The sequence below is a fragment of the Ceratotherium simum genome, chromosome 40 (assembly GCF_057802395.1).
Source record: "Ceratotherium simum simum isolate JZ-2026a chromosome 40, ASM5780239v1, whole genome shotgun sequence".
In the NCBI taxonomy this organism is placed as follows: Eukaryota; Metazoa; Chordata; class Mammalia; order Perissodactyla; family Rhinocerotidae; genus Ceratotherium; species Ceratotherium simum.
In genome coordinates this window covers 5,388,264-5,414,983 of record NC_141939.1, presented here as the reverse complement: position 1 = coordinate 5,414,983, position 26,720 = coordinate 5,388,264, and the positions used below count along the sequence as shown (strand labels likewise).

Sequence of the window (26,720 nt, the reverse complement as noted above, 5' to 3'; positions counted from 1 at the left end):
ACGGCACCCACCATAGAACGGACAGACAACTTCTACAACCAACACATAAACGACAACTCTCTGGCAGGTCTCCAGAGGGTTGGTTCCAAAGGCCATTCTATCACCAGCACAACTAAACCTAAAGTCAGGACATGCTCACCAGCTCTAAAGGAAGCACTGTTCAATTCTGCAAATAAAAAATAAAACCCAGCAACATCAACAACCACAAAAGGAACTAAAACCACTTGGTAACTGAAGAGGCTAAGCAATTTCAGATCTATTAGCAAATACCTTACAGCAGGGCCATCTTCTCCCTTTAAGTGGGCTCTCCCAGATGACCTCACTCCAACCTGTGACGTAGGGACTGCTCAAGAAAGTCGCCAGAACCATCTTCCCTTTCTTTCACTGTGGCCTTGTTCCAGAAAGATTCCTAAGCTGGTTGTGCTTTTGTTTAGAAAAAGAATGCTAACGAGTTGGGATATCGGTGTAATAATAAGAAAAATGTCAAGAGGTACTTTTGTCATTATTTCTTTTTCTCCAAAATTTGCAGCTGAGTTCTGAAATGTAGAGAACACATTGAGAACAAAGGCCCCCATAAAGTATCTCCCTGTCATATATCATATGTAAAATTACCATCACCAAGAGCAGTGACAGTGAAAACTAATTAAAATTTCTACTGTGCTTTCAGATCTTTTTAACATTTTTGGCACTGGGTAATGAAGAGATCAGAGAAAATATGCCTTCAAAATTCATTTTTCAAAACTGTTCCCATCTCCCACTAGAAGAAATTTGTAAAAAAAAACTAAAAACTAAAAGGTAGCATGTAGCAGGTACATCCTCCAAGCCACCTCAAGCCCCCTCTCACCAGCCAACTTCAGGCTCTGCCTCCTTCAGTGTGGGCCAGGACACTGATGGGAGAGCCAGGGTGGCAGGCCTCCAACAGATGGAATGTTCTCCTCCTCCGGAGAACTCAGCCAGCCCCAGACAGGTATCACCTAACCCCCTAGGACTATCATCCAGCCCCATCACCAGGGTTCAGTGAGGACTAGGTTCACACCCATTGGGCAGGTGTGAACACACTCACATCTTTCCAGAATACCATACAGGAAAAAAGCAGGCACTGATATATGAAGAGAACTGAAGTTTTGGATCAGGCAGAGACATCCTGCACTGGCCAAAGCTCATAACAGCAATGCAGCTGAAAGCTCTCCCAGCATTGTTCAGTTACGCAGTACCTGGTGCATCGGCATAGTCAACAACCACAAATGAGAGGTAGAGAAACATCATGGAAACACAACAGACGTAGAATCAGAGCCCTTGGGCTCTTGGCCTGCTTTGGGGTTTAATTCAGCTATCAGATCTCAGACGAATCACAAACTCTGGGCACTTTGGTGTCCCTCCTGCTGGATATGGCCCCCTCCCCACCCCTTACCCCCAATCTACTATCCCATACTGGTGGAGTGTCCAAAATGGTCTGAATTGTGTTTATTCTGCTCTGTCATTCGCTCCTCACAACAAAGCCTGCCCCAGCCACAGGGAAAGCATCACTCCCTGTCTCAGTGAGGACGTCAAGGTTCAAAGAAGAGGGGCGTCTTACCCCACATCATTCTGTGGACAACCAGCAAGGCTGGGACAGACAGCAGGACACTGACTTTCACCCTGGTCATCTCACAGAGTTAGCACAGATATTGCACTTTTTCCCAAATGGCAGGCACTCGGGGGCCATGACTTCTACTATGACCTTGTAGTGCTGTTCACAGGTTTTCCTTTAAATAAACTTTTTAACTTAAATTTACTACACATAATACTTTTGAAGTAGTTAAATATTTAAGTATATATATAAATAAATTTAACTCTTCAGATATAAGGCTTGCATCCGTCCCCCAGTGGCAGACACGTCCCCTGCAGGAGACACTGGGCCTGGGGCAGAGCACCTGGAGCACAGCATCCCATCTCCATCCCCAACCACCAACCAGCCTGACTCTGAGCCCACGTCTTTGGTCATGAAGTTGGGGAGACATTCCCACCTTAGAGGTTCGCTGCAAATCTCAATTAAGAAAGTGTGTGTGTGAAGGCTTTGTAGACCACAAGTTACTAAGTTAAATTTAAGTGACACCAGGCCTTGCTAAGGGTCAATGAGATACAAAGGCGAAAATGCTTAGAAAAGGTAGGAGTTAGGATTTAAATCTTTAAATGACACATTCTTCCTGGAGAATGATACAGCCTGAGGTTGTGAGCAGCGGGAAGGCTTCCCCAGGAATTAGATCTGGGACTGCCAATGATATCGCCTGAGGCTCCATCGGGCGCATGGTAGACACCCGGACGCTCTGCCAGGTGCCAGGCCCTAGATCATTCAAGACACACTGAGGTGGGCAGTCTGACCTCCTCACTCTCCATCTCATCATTGAAGGTTGTCAATCCAGCCAAGAAACTTACTACTTCTCTAAAAAGGAGAATCTTCCCTTCTGTCCTTGAAAGGCTATAAAGGCACAATTGCAAGACTTTCTTTGGGGGGCAGTATATGGGAACTCTCTGTCCTTTCTGCTCATTTTGGTATGAATCTAAAACTACTTAAAAAATAAAAGTTATTAATTAAAAAAAAAAAGACTTCCTGACACCAATTCCAAGGGGATTTTTAGCTGCTCTGCCCTAGTCTAGAAAAAAGGGGAAAGGTAAGTCCTAAGAAAGCCTACAATCATATCAGTATTTAAGCCTTGTAAGGCATAAATTCTAGAGTTCTGCATTCACCAGATTTCTTGGAACAACACTCTGGAAAGCCTTGAAATTTCAAATAAAGTCAAATAAATATAGCACTCTGTAAATCTTAAACAAGACTGAATGAGAGGATTAAACCATGTTCCCGAGGAAAGGTTTGCACAGAGAAACTGTAAAGCAGTTCTAAAAATACTGCTTGGTTATCCACCACCACTGTTTTGGGGGAAAAATAGGGACAGGATAAAAATCCAGTACAAACCTGGCCTTTCTGGGATAACTGCTGCCATGCCACCCTGTTCCACTGTCTCACTGTGCACACCACCCACAGCACAGCCCCCTTCAGCAGGCTGACATCGCCACTTCAACGGCTTCTGTCACCAGGCTGGTCATGAAACAGATCTGAAGGAGGGCAGAGAGAAGACAATCTCCAAAACAGTCTTTTTATTTGTAATTATCTTTCACGCTTGCACTTCCATAATTTTGAGTGGGACCGCCTTCCCAGTTCCTCAGTGGGGCAGAACTTGGCAGTAATGCTGGTAGATATGAAGAAGAACATTGAGATTCCACATTAGCCATGTGTATTAGTCTGCTTGGGCTGCCATAACGGAATTCCACAGACTGGGGGGCTTAAACAACAGAAATCTACTTTCTGACAGGTCTGGAGACTGCAAGTCTAAGACCAAGGTGCCAGCAGGCTGAGTTTCTCCTGAGGCCTCTCTACTCGGTGTGCAGATGGCCACCTTCTGATTGTGCCTCACATGGTCTTTTCTCTGTGCACTCCTCCCTGGTGTCTCTTCTTCTTATAAGGACACTAGTCTTATTGGATTAGGGCCCTGCCCTTATGACCTTGTTTAACCTTAATTACCTCTTTAGAAATGCTATCTCCAAATACAGTCACACTGGGGGTTGGGACTTCAACATATGAATGGGGGGGGGGGGGCCGAATACACAATTAGGTCCATAACAACCTGCCTCCAGACTATACCTGGCATCCTCTAATCTAATGCACTGCACAAGTCCAGCATCTGAGTTGGCGGGTGCTGCCAGTAAGAGGTCAAACACCAGAGGTGGCAAAGCAGCCCTCCCCTTTCTGCTTGCAGAGGGCACAGTGCCCTCACACTGAGGCAGAGGACCTGAGTCTCCTCTCTCCCCAACCCACATCTGACCTGCTAGGGGCAGGGGGAAAGGAAGAGCTATGGTCAAGCCCTGCAGTCATTATCTCACTGACTGCTCAGGGCAACCTTTTAACATCTGACACCCAGTGTCAGAGATGGAAACATGACCAGCTCAAGGTCACAAAGCAGACAGTGGCAGAGTCAGGACACCCCAACCCTAGACTAAACTCCAGATCCCAAGCTTCTTCTCACCCCACAGCTGCTCCCTTTATCTTTACAACCTCCAGGTCAGGGCTGTGCTTGCTCTGAATACAACATTTAAAATACACCTTTGACAAAAACACCCAGAATAAACAGGAGACGGCTGAGGGCTCTACCCAGAGAAGGCTGATGAGATTTCTTTTCAAGTAGAATTAAGCACAATCAAACTCTAATATTTAGTTTATACCTTTATAATAAAAACCATTTTAAGGTGGCAAGGGCATAGACATTTTTGACTTTTTTGTTCCCCTTTTCCTCGTTTATTGCTTTCCTTCACATTAAGTGAATCTTTTTTAGTGTAACCTTTAATTTCTGTACCCACATAATTCCAGCAAGATATGGAAACACTACTCCTATATAGTTTAATTCCATCATCCTTTTTGTTCAATTATCGTTATACATATCACACCTATATATACTACAAATCCCAAATATACTATTATTACTACACATAACTTCATGTTTTTAAAGAAGCTGAGAGAAGGAGAGAAAGTAAGTCTATGTTTACAGAGTTTGTTAACCTTCTTATTGACCATTCCTGGTTCTCTTCATTTTGTCCTGTGGGTCTGAGTCCCCACGCAGTGTCATTTCCTTACTCCAATACAGCTTTGCTCCCATTTGCCTCCTTTATGCTGTTATTGTCAATTACATTACTTATCTAAATGTTACAGGTGCAACAATATACTTATAGACATATTATTTTATAAAATTGCTTTTTAAATCAGTTAAGAGAAGAAAGGGGGAGAAACACGCATTTATACTGTCTTTTATAATGACCTAATCACCGTGACTGGCACTGTCTTCTCACATGGATTTGGATTACTATCTGTGGTCATTTGCTTTCAGTCCGAAGAACTTCCTTTGTATTTCCTGTAAGGCAGGGCTGCTGACAGCAAATTCCGTTTTTTTTTTTTTTAATTTGAAAATGTCTATTTCCCTTTCATTTTTGAGAGATAATTTTGTTAGATAAAGATCCTTGGTTGATGGGGTTTTTTTTCCTCTCAGGACTTTGACTATGTCATCCCACTGCCTTCTGGTCTGTTTCCAATGACAAGTCAGCAGTTAATCTTATTGGGATTCCCTGGTATAATGAGTCACTTCTCTCTTGCTGCTTTCAAGGTTTTCTCTTTCTCTTTGTCTTTCAAAATTTTTACCATGATGTGCCTGGGTGTGGACTTCTTTGTGTTTTACACTTCTTTGTATTTATTGTGTTTCTTGGAATGTGTAGATTATTTTTCATCAAATTTGGGAAGTTTTCAGCCATTATTTCTTCTAATATTTTTTCTGTTCCTTCCTCTCTCTCTCCTCTCCTTCCAGTACTTATATTATGTATACATTGGTGTCCTTAATGGTATCACACACTTCTCTGAAACTCTGTTCATTTTCTTTATTTTCTTCCCACCGTCATTTGAACTGCATAATCTCTATCATTTTGTCTTCAAGTTTACTGATTCCATCTTCTGCTAGTTAACATCTACTGTTGTGGCCCTCTAGTGAATTCTCCATTTTAGTCATTTTACTTTTCAACCCCAGAGTTTCCACTTGGTTCATTCTTATACTTTCTTTTTATTGATACTCTCTAACTGATCAGACATTGTCATCATACCTGTCTTTACTCCTTTAAGCATGATTTCCTTTAGTTCTTTGAATATATTGATAATGGCTGCTGTGATGTCTTTGTTAAATCCAACATCTGGGCTCTCTTCCAGGCAGGTTCTGTTGCTTTATTATTTTTTATCCCAACACACTTTCCTATTTCTTTGCATGTCTTATCATTTTTTGTTGAAAACTGGATCTCTTAGATAATATATTGTAGCAGCTCTGAATACTGATCCCCTCCCACCAAGGGCTTGTTTTCATTTGCTTATTTTTTCAGTGAATTGGCTGGACTCACTTAGTGAAGTATACCCCCCACCACCCCTTGCAGTGTGCAGCCTCTGATATCACTTCTCAGAGCACACTGCCTTGGGTGTGCACAGTCTCCTTGGGATGATGATGGTTTTATCAGGGTTCTCTCTGTCTCTTCCCTGATCTCTCTGTTTAGCTGCCTGCCTCTGACATTATCACACCCAGCTGTTAGGCTCCATGAACTGCAGGTTGACTGCTCTATTGTTTTTGACAATGTCCTGGGGCATCAATCGCTCCACAGCCTGATCCAATTAAATACAGGCCTTTGTGCAGGGATCATTTTTGATGTCAGTGTTGGAGGTTTGTTCTGACCCCAGGAGGGCTCTTCTTAGCTGTCTCTTGCCTAAAATTTCAACTGTTGCTCTCATGGAGCTACCAGCCTTTGTTAATTGTTTACCACCCACAATCTCCTTGTTTTTGAGAGCACCCTTAGGTTTGAAGTTACCCACACTCTGTTATACATAAATTCAGTACCTCTGGAGAGCCTCAGAGCTTTCTGTTCTCATGGCCCACCTCTCCTCCTTAGCAAAATCTCTGAGTCACTGCCTTGCAGCTGGGGTCAAGGACAATGGCCCACTTCTCTCAGATATCCCTGCTTTATGAATAGAGTGCTAGGCGGGGACAGTAGTCTCTGGTCTTCTTGGCTTTCTCTCCTGGGATGGAACCTCCACCCTACGAGCAAACTGGGGTGACAGAAAGCAATTGGGGCCCCAGTCTTCTCAGCCTGGTGTAGAGCCTCCACCCTATGAGTAGCACTGGCTACACTTTCCTGGAATTCAGTCTCTGCAACAGAGCTTGGGGAAAATGAGAAACGCTGGCAGCTCACTCTTTCTAGGGAGATACTGTAGCTCTTGAGGAAAACCTGGGGGAGAGGCAGCCACATCTTCTTGGCCATCCCCAGCTATCATACAGCTTCTGTCACGCTGAGCTGGGCAGGAGGTGGGAGGAGAGAGAGGGAAAGAGTGATCAAGGCTCAAGTATCACAGACCCTTGCTGTGGGTACTGAGATTTAACAGATTCTCTTGAATAAAGGTTTCTTCATTTGCTGTATGCCCACAGGACAATTTCCAGGTACTTTAATTGATTGTTTTCTTAAAACAATTTTCACCAATTATTGTTGTCTTGCTGAGGAGCAGGTCTGCAGAGCTCCTAATACTATCATTCCAGAAGTGGATCCCAATAAAATTTATACTTAATTTCTAGCAATCAACAACATATTATACACAAATTCCTTTCAGTCTAATATTCCATGTTAGGAAAGCTGGCATTAACCAGCAGAATATGAATTCTACACAAGATGAGGAAACTTCTCCCCAGCAGGAACTAAGCCGTGCTTCTAAAAATACATTATTTTTGTTAAAAACAACAGGCACCCAAATGTATATGCTGATTAGCAAGTAATTTGTAAAATGTGAGGGAACATTACCATGCATGAGAGGTGTGTGATCACACATCAGATCATCAGGAAGTCAGAGTAAGCAGATGAACCACACACATCCCTCATAAATAAATTCCCCTCAAAGAGTCCCTCTATACATATGGGGCCCATTTCATTCTGGGCCACTGAGCTGAGAACACCATAAGGGTTCCATTCAACATCTAAAAGAAATGTGGTGCTCATTCCTCCCGGAAAACAACTGGTTTGGGGTAACCAGGCATGGGAGAGAGTGGTGTGGCCAGCACATTCCTGGAAGTCACCAAGTGCTGCCCACTCCCCAAGGGCAGCAGACAGCATTCTCAGAATCTAAATTAAGGAGGGGGTTGGGAACATGAAGACGCCAGCCAACCATCTCCACCTGATGGGCTGTGAGGGGGGCATTGGAATGGCTCCAAGGCTGGCTCTGCCACGCAAGAGCTGAGAAGTGGACTGAACCCTGGACGCCATCTAGCCCCAGACTCCTCGACTATAAAATGGGGATCCTCAATAACCTACAAAGCCCCAAGTCAGTATTTACCAAACTGCTGTTAAGAATAAGGACGGCGGGGGGCAGGCCCAGTGGCACAGCGGTTAAGTGCGCGCCCTGCTGCGGCGGCCCGGGGTTTGCAGGTTCAGATCCCAGGTGTGCACTGACGCACCGCTTGTCAAGCCATGCTGTGGCGGCGTCCCATATAAAGTAGAGGAAGATGAGCACAGATGTTAGCCCAAGGTCAGTCTTCCTCAGCAAAAGAGAGGAGGATTGGCATCAGATATTAGCTCAGGGCTGATCTTCCTCACAAAAAAAAAAAAGAATAAGGACAGGAGCCCTCATTGGGCTCTGTTTCCCCTATGGGTCCCTCCAGATATCAAACCGATGCCAGAAGGTCCAAGGGTATCCTATAGAGGCCCCATGGGCACCCTTTCCAGAGTCAGCCCCTGCCTGGATTTCTTCTGGGACCTGACCGTGCTCACCTTCAGGAACACACCAAACGAGTCATCCCTGAAGGGCCACCTGGTATGACAGGGATCCAGATCCCTGCCCTCACACCCCTCTGAGATCTCCTCCCAGCCAACTGAGGGCAGGACAGACTCTAGGAGAAAGATGGGAATGGGTGATAAAGGGCCTGAGGTACCAGCCCCAGGGACAGCACATCAATAGGGCCAACCCCTTCAGACAATAAGATGTTCCAGTAGGGAAATCTCTGGCAGCTGCTTCTGGCCAGTGAGATATCACTTGGGTGGCAAACCACACTAGAAGAAAACTGTTCTAACTAGAAGAAAATTCTTCCCTGATTTTAAGGACTATTTTGAACAAGAGACCCATAACACAGATCCAATCCTGTCCCTGACTTGCATGCCCCTGAGAGTCAGTCACTTCCCTGGGGGTCTCCCTTTCCTGTCTGCAACAGGAGGAGGAAGATGAACACGATTCAGGTATGTGACTGTATGGAGAGGTGCCTTCTATCAGGATGTACAGGGCCGCTCGCGTCTATATTAAAGGCACTCGGCTTGCTGCTCGTTTTCCGTTGTTACATCTACTCATGATGAAAGTTGCACTCTCTTCGCTTGCAATCAGGTTACCAGCTTGCAACGTTCTTGTTGATCGAAATGTGCTGCTTCTCCCTGCCTGGGGGCTTGGAAACCAAACCACTCAGATGAGAGTGCGTGTGTGTGTGTGTGTGTGTGTGTGTGTGTGAACGCTTCAAGGAGAACGTCCACTGGATGAGAGCCTGAGGGGCTCACAGGCACCCAGTTTACCTTCTGCTCCGGGCCCCTCCCCACACTGGGTCTGTGGCTGCTGCTCAGAGACCCTCATGCCTTAGGTGTCACTGGGCTACTGGGTCAGGGAGCAGTGTGCTTTCAGGGAGGCAGAGACCTTACTCGAAACTTAAAAAACTCCACCGTCTGACTGTGTTACTACCCATAATGTGAAAATCCTCTGGAATAGCACAAGGCTCACCTCCCACTCCCTTCTGGAAATACAATTCGGTTTTGATTAACTGGGTCTCAGCTGCAATTAGATACAGACAGAACTTATCGTTCCTACTATTGTCTGTCTGACCCAGTTTGGGTTTTGATTTTTTTTCCATCACCGTAAAGAAATGCAACTTCATTTTATTTTTCCCCCACGATAATTTTTTTTAATTAAGAAGTCAACATTAAAATGCTTCCTTTCTTTGGAAAGCATTTTATTTTGTTCTAAGCAGAAAGAGTCCACATACTGTAAAATAATTTTGGAAAACAAACAAACCCTTCATGATCGGTTGTGACACCCAAAGGACTAAATATTTCAGCTCAAAGTGTTATCTGGCCAGATGCAGGCACAACCTCTCCAGCCCTCACCTGGCTGTCACCAACAAGGACAGGAGGTGGGCCACTCTAGATTCCCACCTCGTCTACTGGGAGGCCCTGGTGTCACAGGTTAATGGCAATTCTAGGACAAGGGGATTTGGAGTCCTAATTTCAAATAGAATGAAAAGGAGGAAGGCATCCTCATGAGGACAATAAAGGCATCAGGACCAAACCAGACCACAAATACCTCCAGAAGTATCTCACATTTAACCACTGAAGTGTCAAACTCCCTTGTCCAAAACCTCAAGCTCTGACTCCACATTTAACCATGACAACCACGGGCGCAGTGACCTGGGGCACCTCCGTAGGGCCCAACTGAGAAGACCATCACGGGATGGACATAGCCCCTCCCACATGGGCATCTTCATCTTCACATGCGACTCCATTCTCCAGAGCCAGGCACTGTTTCTGAAACCATCTTCAGAATGGTTTCATTCCTCTCTTTTTAGAGATTCCCATGTGATAAGCAGCACAATCAGAAGAAGGAGACCAGCAGAAAAACCCAGCCCTTTGGGAGGACATTCCCAACTTTCTGGGATTGTCAATGCTGCTCCTTGTTTCCCTCCTGGTCCACTTGTAGTCTTCTCCATCTCAGCAAACAGCATCACCTTTCTTCAGGTTGTTCACGCCAAAAATACTCTTCCTTGCTTTCTCTATCGGTCCCTCCCTCCGTCATATCCAACCCATCAACGAGTCCTGGTGATACACCCAGAATCAGAGCACTTTTCACCATCATCACAGGCCCCCACCTCGGTCCCAGCCACCACACCTTATGAGGTCACAAGGAGTTCTGGATAAACTCCATCACCCTGGGCCTTTCTAGACTGTCCACAACACTCCACGTGCACACGGATTCTACGAAGATGTTCATGCCACACAGAAGAAGCGGAAAAGGCAGTCAGATTTTGGCAGCTGCATAGCGGGAGGATGCAAAAACCCTACACAAAATACCACGCCATCCAAGGGCAAAAACTCAGATCAAATAGTTGAAGATGCCCCCACACCATCTCCCTCCCAGAAACAAATTACACACCCCTAGTTACGGGGGGGAGCACATCCCTGTCCATCCTCTCAGCCTCAGGAAAGGGAGGAGCAGACTTTGCTCTGCCAAGAAGAAAACAATAAGGCCAAATTTCCCTCAGAATGAGACTGTCAAAGGATTGGGGCACCTTGGGGTTCCAGCACAGTGGTCCAGAATCCCCAAGATAAAAGGCCCTAAACCCAGTATCATCTCACTTATATGTGGAATCTAAAAAACGAAACAGAAGGAAACTCATAGGTACAAAGAACAAATTGGTGGTCACCAGAGGTGAGGGAGATGGGAGGATGGGCAAATAGGTGAAGGGACTAAGAGGTATAAAATTCCAGTTATAAAATAAATTAGTCATGGGGATGTAATGTACAGCATAGGGAAAATAGTCAATAAGATTGTAATAACTTTATATGGTGACAGATGGTTGATAGACTTATCATGGTGACCACTTTATAATATATATAAATGTCAAATCACTATGTTATGTGCCTGAGACTAATATAATATTGTATGTCAAATATACTTCAATTAAAAAAGGGCCCTACCAGCCCAGTGGCGTAGTGGTTAAGTTCGCACACTCTGCTTTGGTGGCCCAGGGTTCATGGGTTAGGATGCCAGGAGCGGACCTACGTACTGCTCATCAAGCCATGCTGTGGTGGCATCCCATATACAAAACAGAGGAAGACTGGCATGGATGTTAGCTCAGGGAAAATCTTCCTTAAGCAAAAAGAAGAAGATTGGCAATGGTTGTTAGCTCAGGGCCAATCTTCCTCCCCAAAAAAGGCCTTAAACCACTTGGTACCGATGGTGCCAACAGATGGTGTGTGTAAATGACAGCTCCCACTTGGTGCTTCAGCATCCCAATGCCCACTAGAGTCATTCAGCATGACAGGAGCATCTCTCTTTGCCAACACTGAGGACAACTGCAGGGACAGGAACAGGTTGCAGGCCAGGCCAGGTCCTCAGTGTGCACCTCTATTCTCCCGTACCTTGCCAATTTTATCCACTAAGCCATCCAATAGACGATGCCTTCATCCCTCTCCCTTGGCACTAAGGACTCTCTTGAGGCCCAAGCCAGCATTTCCAAGTCAACTAGCCACCAGCCCTGGACTCCAGGCACCCACTGAAACTTGACATCACATTACCTTCATAACCGGCTTCTCCTGGTTTCTCTCCCTTTGAGGCCCCACCATTCTGAGGAGCTCACACACTGCTTTCCAACCATTGACCACACTGGTCAGTCACTGAAGGCTGCCCCCTCTTCCACCGAGAATTCTCTGCTTTCATCACCCCCTTTTCTCTATTCGCACTGCCACACCACACGAGGCTAAGGCAACAGGCTCCGAACAGGGTTCCCAGTGAGGCTGAGAGCCAAAAGACCACATCGTTTACACACTCCCACACACACACATGCACACGCATGCACTCACTTAAAGGCAACGGTCCAGAGTCTTTAGGTTGGGGTGCAAGACTTCCATTCAGTCCCCTGCACTTGTAGCTTCCACAGTACGATTCCCGCAGCACTCTCCGGCTCACCCAGCCTGCAGGAGCCGGCTCCCACCCCACCTCCTAGTCCTCTCCCTGAGCCCCAGCCTCAAGTAACCCCTCTCTCTAAGGAGGTCCGGCTGTGCTTCCTGTCTACACAGTTCATCGTGTGTCTAAAACTTTTCTTCCATCAGGTTCTTTTCTCAGGTTAGACTTTATTGCTTTTGACCAAGAGTCGCTAGAGGACTCGGGGAGCAGGCAGCATTCATTCAAGCCCTACTTACTGCATCTCCACCAGGAGCTGGTAAGAGAGTGTGTGACTTCAGAGTGAGAGTGAGAGCCTGTGCATCAAGACATCATCACTATAGAGACAATTTCGGAAACAGAACTCAGAAGGAGGTGCACACCAGGTTTACAACTATAACACTGTGTCTGTGCAGCCCAAGAAGGGACAGAGCTGGTAAATGGGGAGAGATTTTTAGTCAGTACTGCTACTTAACATGTTTCGCTTTTCTTGCTCAGTTGAGTACACAGAAACTGAAATTACAATAACATGAGCCACAAAGGCGCCCAGATCTTGGTTTCTAATACTATTCTCCAGTAAAAGGAAGGACAGCTCTTTGGAGAAATGGCTGATGCTAGGGCTGGGGCAGGAAATAAACAAGATGAGCCTGGAGCATCTTGCAGTGCCAAGAACGAAAGATGTGCCCAGAAAAACCAACAAAAAAACCCCACAATAATGGAGGTGTGTCAAAGGGACAGAGGAGCCAACTGAAAGAGCCCCCAATGGCCAAAGCTGGAACAATTTGAGCAACAAAATAAATAACCTTGTACTGAACTGTAACCCAAAGTAGAAAATAAGTATCCATGAGTCCGTGCTGATAAAAATAAATGACTGAATAAATAAATAAACGGAGAACAGACAAATCTCCCATATAGAAGAATTCCAAATAATTTATGAAGATACCCCTGTCCCCTCAAAGAGTTAGAACCTAACTCCCACCCCTTAGGTGTGGGCTGCCCACATTAGAGAACATTACAGGGGAGGTGGGGAGAAACCTGACAAACACGACCTCCGCCAAGTGATCCAAGTCAAGGTCAACATCAACAGTGATAAGTCATGGTGACAGTATGTACCCTGCTGACGTGACCAGAAGCGCACTTCATCTCTGTGGTCTTCCTCCCAAAAACTCATAGCCTCAGTCTAACCATGAGAAAAACATCAGACACACCCAAAATGAAGGGCATTCTACAAATACCTGAACATTACTCCTCAAAACTGTCAAGGTTATCAAAAACAAGGAAAGTCTGAGAAACTCTCACAACCAAGAAGACCCTAAGGAGAAAAGACAAGTGAGTATAACGCGGTGTCCTGGACAGGATCCTGGGACAGAAAAAGAAAAAGGACGTTAGGTAAAAAACTAAGGAAATCTAAATAAAATAATGGAGTTTCGTTAATAATAATGTGTCAGTGTTGGTTCAATAGCTATGACTAATGTACCACAATGTACCATGATAATGCAAGATGTTAACAATATAGGGAGGGGGGACAATAGAGGAACTCTGTACTATCTTCGCAACTCTTCTGTAAATCTAAAACTATTCTAAAGTAAAAAAGTTAATTTAAAAAAATAATCTTAGCTCTGAATCAACTAGACTTTCCTCTTTTCTTTTACAGCAGGGATAGTAACCTATCCCTTATCTCCCCACAGCACTCAGCTACCTCTGGCCTCCGTAGGAGCCAATCAATGCACATTTGTGGCCTAGCCGGGGCATCTGCTTCCATTCTCCCTTGCCCACCTCCTGCTGTTGGCTGAGGTCGCTGTGAAACAGCTCTAGGTCAAGGCACGTGGATTCCTCACACACGACCGTAGAACAATCAGACATCTGAGAAGTGGCTGCCTTGCCCTTCATGCAACCCAGCCCTCTAAGAACTGACTTCTATTCCTAGACTCCTCTGATGCAACTCGTCTGCAGGAATCCAGCCCAGTGATCTAAAAGCTCTCTGATCTGGGCCTGCTTTGCCCACTCCAAACTGCAGGGCCTCTGGGCAACTCCAGGGAGCTCCTGCCTGCCCTAATCTGGTCTCCCTTCTTTTGGCTCCCCTGCGAATCCAACAGTTTCCACACCTTTCTAGGCCACTGAGATGCACCACTGCTTGGGAGGAAAGGGATACTCAGGCTGATGAGAAAGGCGGGAAAGGCTGAAGAGTTTCCTCTTCCCGAAGACAACCAAGAGCAGAGAAAAAAGAGAAAGGAGGAGAGAAGACAGAGAACAGGGAAGCACTGGCCCAGACAAGGAGGCAGACTTTTCAAACTTCCTAGACTTGCGGGACCCCACAGGAGTTCACAGCACCTCTGCTGCTCCACAAAGCCTCACGGACATACCTCAGTCTCAGACCATCTCGTAAGGGCGTCTGCAATGCATGTGCATTTCCACAAAACACAGCCTAATTTATTAATGAGACTTCAGGAAACAACATAAATCAGTCAACGTAATTTGGTACCCCATGAAGATACCCAGAAGAAAAAGAAAAAGTTAGAAACTGAGCCTTCCATTGTAGGGAGGAATCAGGGAAGAGAAACCTCCTGCCAGGGGCCCTGGAAACCTCCATTGTGTGGGACTGTGGCAAATCTCCCACTGAAGGCTGTGATTCAAAACTTTTAAACAGTCCTGTTTCTAATTTAACTTTCTCATCAGGAGGCCTCATTCTCCTTGTTTTAAAAAGCAGTAACATCCTTTCAACATAACTTAAGTAATTTTTACAAAGAAAAGAAATATTTAATTTACTTTATGTGGTTAGCAAATGGCATGTTTCAGTACTTTAGACAAAGTGTTTCCAATAGATTGCTATTTTCTCAGTTACAGATTTACCTCAAGAAAAGAGTACTGTATTATAACAACAAAACTCTGGATTAACCCTTCAAAGGATGATGAAGGAAAAAAATTCCCAAAAGTCTCATTTAAAAGTCAAAATACTTCCAAATTAATAAGATGCTTATACTCTGAAATCAACAAAATAAAGGAACCCGCAATTGGGTTCCCATCACCAGAAGAGCTGCAGCAGTGACCCCTAAGCGACAGCCAGCCCTAAGTGTTGGGGGACAACCAGACACAACCGGCTGCCTGGCAGCCAAGTCACCCCAGGACCCACCCCGGGGCTTTCAAGGAAGCTGACCCTGTAGCCAGCCAACGACAGTAAGCCCAGAAATTTTCAAAAGAAAAATTATTACATGGTTCCCTTACAGCAAGTTTGGAAAATAAAGGGAGAAAACCCCACTCATAATCACACCTTAAGTCAAATCAGTTCTCTTCATTTGCATATTTTACATAGATAAGAGCAGTGGGTTCAAAAGATGCAGTATCCTGCTTTTCACTTGAACGTTAGATTGTAAACATATTTCACACTGTTGCTAGGCTGCACGATTATCATATTTTAAAGACTGCATCAACATCTTCATGTACATGGTTTTTTTTAATCTGAAATATGTCTTACAAAGATAACATATGGCTATTTCTTCAGCTCCTAAGCAGCCACGGACTGGCAAAGCAACAAGGACCCTGTGTGGTCGTGGTCCTGGTCGGGATGGTCTCCATTAGCGGAGGCTGGACCTCTTAGTGGAATGAGGTCACACCATTTAGGCCCAGCCAGCCATCCACAACGCAGATGCACGGCAGCTGGAGTTTACTCGGCCACTGTGTGTGTTGGGGGGCGGCGGGGGAACGTTTGCTCCAAGAGGCCAGCCACAGCGAGATCAGAAGCCTGAAGTCACTGCTCTCCGGCACGATCTCAGACAACGACGTTCACTGAAGCATTACTTATGCCATAATGTATTTTATACCATAAATTGCAAGACTTAATAGCAGCCTAAATGCCTGTCAGGGAAACAGTAAATTACGGTTCAGTCATATGGTGAAATACTATGTAGACATTTGAAATGGAAATCAGTGAGTTTATAACAACTTGACAAGTGAAAGAGTAAAATTCTAAGATCTACCAATATAAATACACAGAAGCACACACACACAAAATGGAAGGGATTAGACAAAAATATATTAAAAGGTTAACAGTGGTAGTGGGCGTAGCATGATTTTCTTTTTTATCTACTGGGCCATGTTTTTCTAAACCCTTTACAATAAGTATGCAAAATTTTAATAACCGGAAAAATGTACCCACATTAGGTTGTTTAGTACCTCCACGCTCTGTTCCCAGCCTCCCTGCAACACCCTTCCCACCTTGCTCCTGGGGCCGGTTCCTCTCTCTGCATCCCTCCAGACTCTGCTGGTAGAGCACTCCTTCCAGAGGCGACCTCAAACACCTCACTGCCTCCCCCACTCTCTCACAGTGCTCTGCACACATCTCCTCCATCACCCTAGTCACATTGCAGACTCTGGGCTCTTATAGCCATGACTGGGGCTTGGTCATCCCCGTACCACAGGGCCAATGGACATGAAGTTTGAGTGGGTCTGAAGGACAGGGAGACAAGAAGAAGCCAAGAACAGGCTACACAGCAGGAGGGGAGGTGCGAGTTCAGGAGGCTGGGTTCCAGGGGTGGGCAACCTAGAGGGGCAGTTTCAGGAATGACCATGGAGAGAAGCTGAAGGTATGAGCTTGGTGATGCTAGATGTCCCTGCAGACATGGGAGCGGTCAGGAGGTAACAGGACTTCAGAGGCAGGTGCCCAGTCCTCTCTGGAGACCAGGGTAAACTGGAGTGACAGAGGGCAGTGACAGGAGGCGGAGAGGACAGCACAGTCGTGGGTCAAGGAGGAAGGGACTCCAGAGCCTACCTCTGGGAAGAAATGTAGGATGTGCAGAAAAAGGACTCCCCTCCATTTCGAGGCCTCTGGCTCTCCTGGGAGAACACGCCATGTTTCAATTAACATGAGGAGGCAACGAGGCATCTGCAAAGCGAGGGTGGGGGTGGGGTGGAGCAAAAGCTTTATGCAAAAGACTCCGGGCAGAGAGTGGAGAGGAAGAGAAGACTTCACAGCGCTGACTATAAGCACAGTCCATCTACCCAGCACAGCTCATTCGTTCACCAGACCCTGGACGGCCGCACAGCAGAGTATCTCCCTGTCCTACCATGAATGGGAGCAGAGTAGCTGACAGGAAGGGGGCACAGGCCCAGAAGAGGGGGGACAGAGAGCAGGTCCAGGCTGCTATCTTTAGGGCAGGGCTCACAAGTGATGTTAATGACAAGGTGTTTGAAGCAGAAACCACAGGGATGCTCAGTGGCAGAGAGAACCTGCCCAAATGAAGCCAACTCCGCAGCAAAGGTGGACACAGACCAGCCTGTGCTCTACACTGGGAGCAAGGACAGGCCCACGTTCACCCGCGTGCCTTCACAACAGCAGGGCAGGCAGGACGACGAGATGGGAAAAGGAGCATAATCCATCAGGACTTGGCCCCATGGCAGGCTCCACCCTGAACCTGACCATTCTTATACCACCTGGGGCAGCTGGGCAGCCACAAGCCCAATTTCAAGAAATATGTTTCTGACCACAAGCATCACAAGACTGAAAATGAGAATTAATAAGCCATGCTTGCTTCCCACGCACCAGGACGAAAATCTGCGAAGACTGGGTAACAAAATGCAAAGAATTAAGTGGATGGAAACACAACACAAATTCAGAATGATGGTAACCTCAGGGAGAGGGTGGGGGCATATGTAGTTTCAATTGTATTGGGAATGAAAATGTCTTTGGCTAAGTGGGCATTCACTGTATTATTCTTCCTACGGTTTTTCATATAAAGTATCACCTAATAAATATTTTTACTATAATAAAGTACAGCCAAAAATCATTATCTGTATTACATTTTCACTTATGTTTTTATTTTTCTTTTCGAAAAAGCAATATGTAAATATAATAAAAAAATTTTTAAAGCTTAGACCAGAGAGAGCCACATGCTTCTTTTAAGCGGGAGGGTATGCACCTATCATTTTGGCTCACATCCCTGGATGTCGACCACCTGCCCACCGTCAGTGTTGACTTGCTGGTCACTGGCATCCCCCGTGACAGGCCCACCGGGCAGACAAGTCTACTCAGGCAGGAGTGACAAGTGGAGGGGCCACCCCACAGCTGCCCACAGCGTGCCCCCTCTACCTTCCAGGAGAGCCGGTTACACCTCCAGCTGGAAGAGGTGCCCACTTGCATTTTTAATCCCCACCACACTGCTCTCCTTGTAGGGCCCTCACACCCTGGACCAGGTGTGGCTGACCCTCGACATCCTTCAAGGCCCTCCTGTGACTTGTGCTAATAAGTTAAACCACACCGGGCCAAGACGGTCATAAGAAGCGATTTAACCTGCCATCTCTCTGGGGGATGATTTCACCCAGACCTCCAAAGTCCTACCGCAAAATGTGATAATGTGGGAGTTAAGGTGTAAAGGCAGGGAGGAAAGGGACCAGAAAATAGTGCCCTTCACATCGCCTGCTGTGCCACTTTCTTTAACACTGCTTCTGCTTATTTAAACCTTACAGTTTTTAAAGTACACAATGTTGAGCTATTAAGCCAGGAAAGGCTATCAAACCACCCAACACCAACGTGGCAGACTCGTAATACAGGGCAAAGGAAAGGCAAAGTGCTGATGATGAAACCTCTCACCAGAGAACGGAAGCCCAGCCCAGAAGTGGTGTGGCTGGGGTGGGGTGCACCCTGAAGACCGGCTACCAGACACTCAAGTCCAGCCAAGAGTCACACTTACAGGCTGCGGTGGTTTCCCTCATCTTCCTGGGATTCTGCAAGGCACGATTTGCCTGGGAGGACAGCTCAACACCTAGAATTATCCCCATACACAAGCCTGCCAGCTTACACTGGACTACTCGGAGGTATGATAAAGTCTCCCCACAAACCTGCTATTGAGGCTCAATGTAGTAAGAACGTTTCATATGGAGAAACATGGCATTAGATTATACAGGGAATTGTGTCATTGAATCTTTATACCTAAAACCACTTCAGACAGGTAAAACACATGCCAACCTTAAGCCAAATGCAGCTCCCTAAAGAAAACAGCACGCTTGCCAGGCCACGGGATTATCCAGTGGGCACTGGTAATCAGAATAAATGACTGCGGGGGCCGGCCCTGTGGCGTAGCGGTTAAGTGCGTGCACTGTGCTGCTGGCGGCCCAGGTTCAGATCCCAGGCGCGCATCCACGCACCACTTGTCAGGCCATGCTGTGGCAGCGTCCCACATAAAGTGGAGGAAGACCGGCAGGGAAGTTAGCTCAGGGCCAGTCTTCCTTAGCAAAAACGAGGAGGACTGGCATGGATGTTAGCTCAGGGCTGATCTTCCTCACAAAAAAAAAAAAAAAAAGAACAAATGACTGCGAATGAGCAAGGGTTCCAGTGGCTAAGAGTGGGACGTTTCAGATGTGCCCAGTGAAAAGCTGGTGTTGGTACATAAAACGCTTCCAGGCTTTGGGGAAAGGCATGCAGTTTCTTTCCCTCCAGAGTACTTTCAGAGGAAGATGTCTTCACCCCACTCAGAGGGTCACACTAGGTCCCCAGAAGCTCCTCCAACCCCTCCTGTTCACGAACTCCTGGCTTCTCTATGGGGCGAGGCTTACACTGAACCACACTCAGCAACACCTGAAACCAGCAAACAGCCACTGATGATTAAGCAGCTAGTAACTACAGAGGGTCGGAATTGGAATTGGCGACCTCAAAATTTGTCTCTGCCTGAAAGACACTTTGGGCCCCACCCCCACTAACTGACCAGAGGAGTTTGGGATGGGAGGCCTGTCCCCAGGACAGGCCATTGTCATAGACATCTCCAGGTATCTGGGAGGGTCCTTGCTAAGCCCAGTCTTTGTAAGAGACATTTACATTTGTAAAGAAAATCTCCATTTGTAAAGCTATCTTCTTCCCTGTATCAGGAAGAAGGGGGAGTTGGCCTTACCTACAAACTTATCAGAACTGAAGGTGAGGACTTAAATCTGCACGATAAACTTACCCATTGTTAACTGTGCTGTTTAGGCAATATGCTATCTGACTCCCACCAGGTTCCTATAGGTAACATCCCCCTGGATCCTGGGTCACCATGGTAATGGGTGTTTGAGCTATTTTTTTCAAGAATTGGAACCCCTTGTCCACTTCAGGCCAGTTGAGACCACCAACCCATCAAGTGGGCCCACGCAGACACGTGTCCGATAAGAGACCTTTTGACAGCAAGAGGTTGGAACTCCACCCTCAGGGCATGCTAATACCGCCAGTCTGTGAACATGCCTCCTACAAAGAGGCACGCAGCCTGACTACGCTTGTGCAGATCATCAGTTACCTCATCTCTCCTCACCTCCAATCCTTTCAGACCACCTTGCCCCCTTCCCCATAAATACCCGAGTCCCTATTTTCGGGGAAGTGGATTTGAGATTCATTCTCTCATTTCCTCACTTGGTTACCTTGTGATTAATAAACCCTCTCTCTCTGCTGCAGTCTCATCGTCCGGTGTTTGGCTCTCTGAGCAGTGGGCAAAAACAGACCTGGTGCGCCAACACACCCACGCCCTCAGGATGGAAGCATCAGATGCAGGAAAAGTTCACAGGTACTCTGCTTAAATTCTGTTCTGTTAGGACCCCACCTCCAAAGAGTTTTGAAGTTGAAAAGTAACTAGCAGGTTAACTAGCAGCACACCCATGTAACCCAAGGTCAATTCCCAGGTACTCCTTTCCTTTCTTTAGGCCTCAGTTTCTTCATCTGCACATTGGCGGTGTGCCACCTGCTGCAAAGGCTGGCTGCCAGGACTCCCCATGCAGCTGAGGCCTGACCGGCACGTGAGGATGGGGCTACTGTCACATCACTCCTCAATCCTAGGGCTGGAAGGGGCCAAAGTGTGCAGTGGCCCTGTCACCAACTAGGTGGCCCAAGAAACTCCAGCATGGGTTTGGAAGCATTTAACTTTTTCCAAGTTGTTTTTTTTCCCTTTTGTATGTTAAGGAGATGTAACTGCCAACCACCCTGAAACTGACCAAGCCTCACCACAAGAGCTATGCCCATGACCCTTGCGTGACCTTTAATGCCAAGATCTCTCCAGGAGGAGCTTAGGCCTTAGCACTATAACCTGCAGTGTATATGGAAACAGGTTTTCCAACTGAGCCTGCGCGAGTGAATACCCACCTCTCCCTTTTGAATATTCTTCTCCATCCGAAATAAAAGTTCCCGCTCCCCTTTGTTCCAGGACGCCATGACTTTGGAAATGATTCCTCATGGCCTCCTATTTGCTACAAATACACTTTATTTTGTGAGACAACTTCCATTGGTGTAGAGTCTTATTTAACTCACCAGGAGGCGAGCCCACTTGGTTTGGTAACAGCCCCGCCCACCACTCACCCTCCACAGGCCGGAGCAGGGGAGTTTGGCTGGAGAGACAGACACATGGGCTCCAGGGGCCACAGCTGACCACAAGGCAGGCCGGTTGAAGATTCAGTGCCCTGGAGAGCCTGAGACTGCCAGCCATTCAGGGGGCTGGAGATGGGGCACATTCTGCCCGGCGGGGCTGCTGGCCAGGAGTGAGGGACCAAGTCTACAAACACAGCTGGCTGGCCGCCTCAGTCATTTACTCTCCAGCACGTAGAGAGCTCCCCAACGCCAAGGACCAGTGAGAGGCCAGAGAGCCAAAGACAGTGAGCCCAGACTCGGGTCCTGCTCTCCAGAACTGACAGTGCAGTGAACGACAGTCAGCGAGGCTGTTTCTAACAGGTAGAATTACCACGACAACCCTTTCTACAGCAAAACTACACTGAGCCGCGAACACATGACAGGGCACTGGATAAAACCCGAGCCAGTCACTTGACCTCTGTCAGAGCTTCCCTTCCCTCCTCTGCAATTAGAAATGAATAATATCTACCTTGTCAGGTAGCTGGGGATTCATCAACTGCTCCTTGAAAAACACCTGGCACGATGCCCAGCAGGTGAGCCAACCTCTCGGGGCTGAGTTCTCCACCTGCCCAAGACAGTGACAGAACCAGGACCCCTCCACGGGCTCCACCAGGTACCCTGCAGAAACGAGAAAAAAAGCCTTCTGCTGCAGCAGAGGCTGAGAGGGCAGGCCCAGAGGGAACAGTACCTGCAGGGCTGGAGGGCAGGAGGGCGGGAGCAGCTAGAAGGGCAGCTCCCTGGATGCGGAGCCCACGACCTCAGGCTAGACTCCCTGGGGACAGCTCCCTGCCCAGATGGGCTGTCTAGCGTGGATTTCCAAGGCCTTGAGAAGATAAAAGCATCCCTGAGAGAGCTTTCAAGGGATGCTGGGGAGTGGGGGTGCGGCGCGGCAGTTTTAGAACCAGGTACAACCCGAGAAAGACGGTGAGGAAGGGGCCCGGCCAAGGGCCAGGCACGCAGGGCTCCAAATATCATCACGTGGCAACAGCTTAACCCAAGCAGCCAACCAGGAACCAAGGAGACTTGGTTATAAGCGACTGTCCCTTGGGGTAGGAGGGAGGGAACAAGTCTGTTGTTATCATTTGTACCCCAAATTCCATTTGCAACTGTTATTTGTTCCAGAGACGCTGAAGCATGACAGATGTTTTATGTTATCAGACAAGACAAACCAACCGGGACTTCATCCTCACACGCTGCCTGTCCGTGTGGTTTCCCACCAACTGGCCACACAGTCTCTGTCACACACACTGGACTACAGGCTACAAGTGGGTTCCGTGCCTCCTGGCACACTTGAGAAGATCCTGACGCAGCACATGCTGTCGATTCATAAACAGCAGGGTCACAGCTCTGGTAGCCGTGGCTGGACAAGCTGGTTCAGACCAGTGGTTCTCATGCAGAGATGTCACCAACCAGACTACTCATTCATCTCTGAGGCCTCTATAAACTAGAACTGGCATGTAATTATTACCGGGAAACAGCTGGGCTTCTGGCTTTTAAAACACCTTGCTCAACTCACTGGGGTGGAGTAGCCTTGGGACGTCTCACGAGGCACACACAGGAGCTCCCGCCCAGAGTACGGCAGATTCTGTCTCCCCCATCAGAACCGCTGCAAATTAGAGTGGGGGCAGAAACCCTCCAGACGGTCCCAGAATTAGAGGTGCTATCAATTAGCACTAAAAGAAGCAGCCCAGTTTTTGGAAAGTGATAAAAATAAGCTAATATCTTAAGGTGGGGTGGGCATGGAACAGGGACAAGTGCTCCAGGACGACGCAAAGTGTGGTCCATGGACCAGTAGCATCAGCATCACCTGGGAGCCTGTAGGAAGTGCCCAACCTACTAAAGCAAACCCGCTGGGAGTGGAGCCCAGTAATGTTCCCGGAACAAGTCCTCCAGGTGATTCTTAGGCGCTGAAGTTGGAGAATCTGTGTCTAGTCTGCTGTCTTAGAAAGATGCCCGAAGCTTTACACAACTGTTTCCAATTAAGTCCTAACACTCTATAAAAAATTGGATTTTTTTCAATAAACTGAAAATCAGTGCTGCAACAGAAAGACAAGGGTGTGGGCTATGTGCATGTTCAGTGACAGCGGAAGTGAATGCAGAGTAAGCCAGGACAGAATGGGACAGACAGCCGCACCTTCCTCAGTCCCATTCCAGCCATCCACCCTCACCCACCTTGCCCTCCGCACTGGGGCAGGTACCGTCTTCACAGCCACATCGGTGACCATCAAAAAGGCCAAAAGACAGATCACCACCGTTTGGCGCAAGGCTGTGGTCTGCCTCCTCCCCACTCTGACTCTAACTGTAGCACAGCCCGGCGGAAAACCACTCAGCAGCTAGACTGTAAGGAAGGCTCTCAGCCATCATGCCCTGGAATCTCTCAGGCTCTTGAATAAATGGCCTGGTCCTTAGATCAACGGACAAGGAATAGAATGTTCTAAAAGCTCCCCCGGGACATGGAGGAGTCTGGGTGCTGAGCGAGCAGGAGCCCTCCTCTCACGCCATGAGGAGGGAGGCCTTCCTCATGCCCAGCGTGTGTGTGCGGGCCAGCCTGAGGCTATCCTCTCGGGTGGGGTGGGAGAGGACACTAAGACTTCAACACAGTGAGCCTGAGACAGGAAAAGGAAACACCCACAAATTAAAAAGGTCACCCTATTTTAGCTTTAAACACACATCCCTCTCACAGACAGCAATGTCCAAAATAGCACATCCTATTTTAGGAGGATCAAAGGCAGCTCCTAAATGGGCCACAAAAAGACCCAGAGTTTGGAAGATGAGGACTGTGTAATCACAGGTTAGGAGCTGCAGGGTGGTGGATGGTGTCTAACCTCTTCCTACTCCAGCCCCATTTTAAGGACAGGAGACTGAGGCTCCAAGAGCTAAAATGGCTGCTTGAGTCCTCCGGACTCACATTCCATCCTCTACTTCTGATCTCTCCTAGGCAGCTCTCATCCCACTGTGGGGCCCAGGCCGCCCAAGTCAGAAGGGACCTCGGCCTCGCCTCCCTCACCCAGCTGTGGTCTCCGGGGCAGGATGGGCACTCCTCGATGAAATGGGCACCTGGCAGGGAGAGGGGAGAGGCGGGTGGGGGTGGAGGGAGAGATCCCCCGCTCATCAGACTCCACAACTCTGGGCTGAAGAAGGGCGGTCACTAACAGAGGGGCTGTGACTACCATGGTCTTATTCTCTCTCACAACGGGAGGGCAGTTCCCACAAGGCCAAAGTTCTATGCTGGAGATACAGGGCAGGGAGTGGTGACAGCCAGCCAACACGGCCCGAGACCTGCTAAAATGGGGGCTTCGGTTAATCCTCTCCTTAGGCTGCGGTCTGGGAACACCGTGTCTAGTACCTCAGACAGAGAAAGGCTGTAGTAAAGATGCCCCTAGAATTTGGCAACAGGGCCCGGAGCAGTCACTTGCTGAGAACTGGGACACTGGTGAGGCCATGGTTTCCCCAATCCAGGCAGGACGACCAGGATGTGCCACCTGCTCGGGACAAAGGGTCACAGTGTGCTGATGTGGGCAGTCAGGGAGCTGTTGGGTCGGTAGGTAGAGCAGCCCGGCAGGCCTCCCGTCCCTGGAAGGGGGCGCAGCCTCACAGTCAGGAGCATAGCCTGGAGCCAGACCATCTGTGTTCCAATCCAGTCTCTGCCACTCACCAGGTTACTGTAACCATCAGTTTCCCCTTGCGAAATGGGTGTAACATGCATCCATCTCGTCGGGTTGTTGCAAGGACTAGATGATTTCATCCCTGTAAGCTGTACGAGGCGCACAGAAATGCTACGTGAGTGTGCGCTGCTATTATTACCATCACCACTACCAAGTCCATCCAACACTCCCAAGGCCCTGGGACTCTTCCATCCATTCAGAAACAGGGTTCTGGAAGCACTCAGGCCAGGCCGCGATCAAGGACAGCAGGGGAGGGGCTCTAAGTACCCAGAGAAAATGGTAACCTTACAACAGGAAATAAGGCTTTGATGAAGGTCAATAAATCTATTAAAAGTACCCATTAAAAACCTGGCTAGGAGAAGAATGGCCCAGAGAGCCCTATGAGAGTCTGTGCCTGTCAGGAAGGCAGGCAAGGCAATGCTGACCATTCCCGGGGGGTGATGGTGTATGAGGGAAACCAGCCTGGTAACCAGGGACTCAGACAGAGGTGGGCCCCACTCCCCTCTGGAACAGGGGAGGTCTCCAGGAACCCACCCTCAAGAGAGCTCCTCCTGCAGCAGCTCCTCCCCACACCTACACCCTGGGCGGGGCCACAGCGGGGCACTATGGGGAGGGCCACTCTGACTCCAGGGTTGGGGACTGGACACCGCAGGGAGACTGAGAGGGAAGAGGAAAGGGAGCGAGGAGGGACGGGGAAGGGAAGGGCTCATCCCCAGAGCCCAGGGTCCAGCCCAGCTGGCGAGAGTCTGCTCTAAACCCCGCTGAGGGCAGGCCTGCAGAGCAATCTCCCCTCACCGTGGAGCTGTGTTCAGACTGAGAATCCAGTCAGGCATGGTCTACACAGAGCCTTGAGCTCAGTGCAGTTAGCACTGCATGTGTCCCAGCAAAACCTGACCTGAAACCCGGAGTTACCCAGCACCGAATAAGCAAAATTCACATTCTAGGAACTGTCGAAACTCATATTTTAAAAAAGTTTCTACGATATGAATCTTCACTATCTTGTGCACCCATTCTAATTAAATTCTTTTAAAAGTTTTGAGATTAAAAAAGATTTCAAGTGGCAAGTCTGACTCATTTTATTAAACAGATAAACGTGGGCAAAATCACATTGCAAAGAAGGCTGGTTACCACAAAGCTATTTGGAGTTGATTTTAGTAAGATTCTGCCATCAAATCTTGACTACCTGTGGGTGGATTAAACGTTTGTGGATTAGCCTTGGTAAACAATGAGAAGATAGTGCCTTTGTGGAAAAAAATAAAAACCATTATAACTGCACTCCATACTGTTACTGGGAATTACTGGCAACCACGGGGACACACAGGACCCCATACAGGAGCCTGTCCTTCCCCACCATAGGGAGTGCTGCTCCCCTCCTCCCCGAGCCCCAACCCCAGGCTGCTGGGCTCCACCCCCG

At 47.8% G+C, this 26,720-nt stretch overlaps 1 protein-coding gene across 8 annotated transcripts in view; it reads right to left on the bottom strand.

Annotated features, from left to right (window-relative positions):
* INPP4A (inositol polyphosphate-4-phosphatase type I A) overlaps positions 1–26,720 on the bottom strand; it is a 136,456-nt gene that overhangs the window by 79,064 nt on the left and 30,672 nt on the right. The window contains exon 1 of one of the 8 annotated variants that reach the window (XM_087426185.1): positions 22,111–22,210. The exons of the other annotated variants lie outside the window; for them this stretch is intronic. The gene's annotated coding sequence lies outside the window, so the exon portion shown is untranslated. Of the gene's footprint in view, positions 1–22,110; positions 22,211–26,720 lie in introns of those variants that run through there. 8 annotated transcript variants of the gene reach the window in all.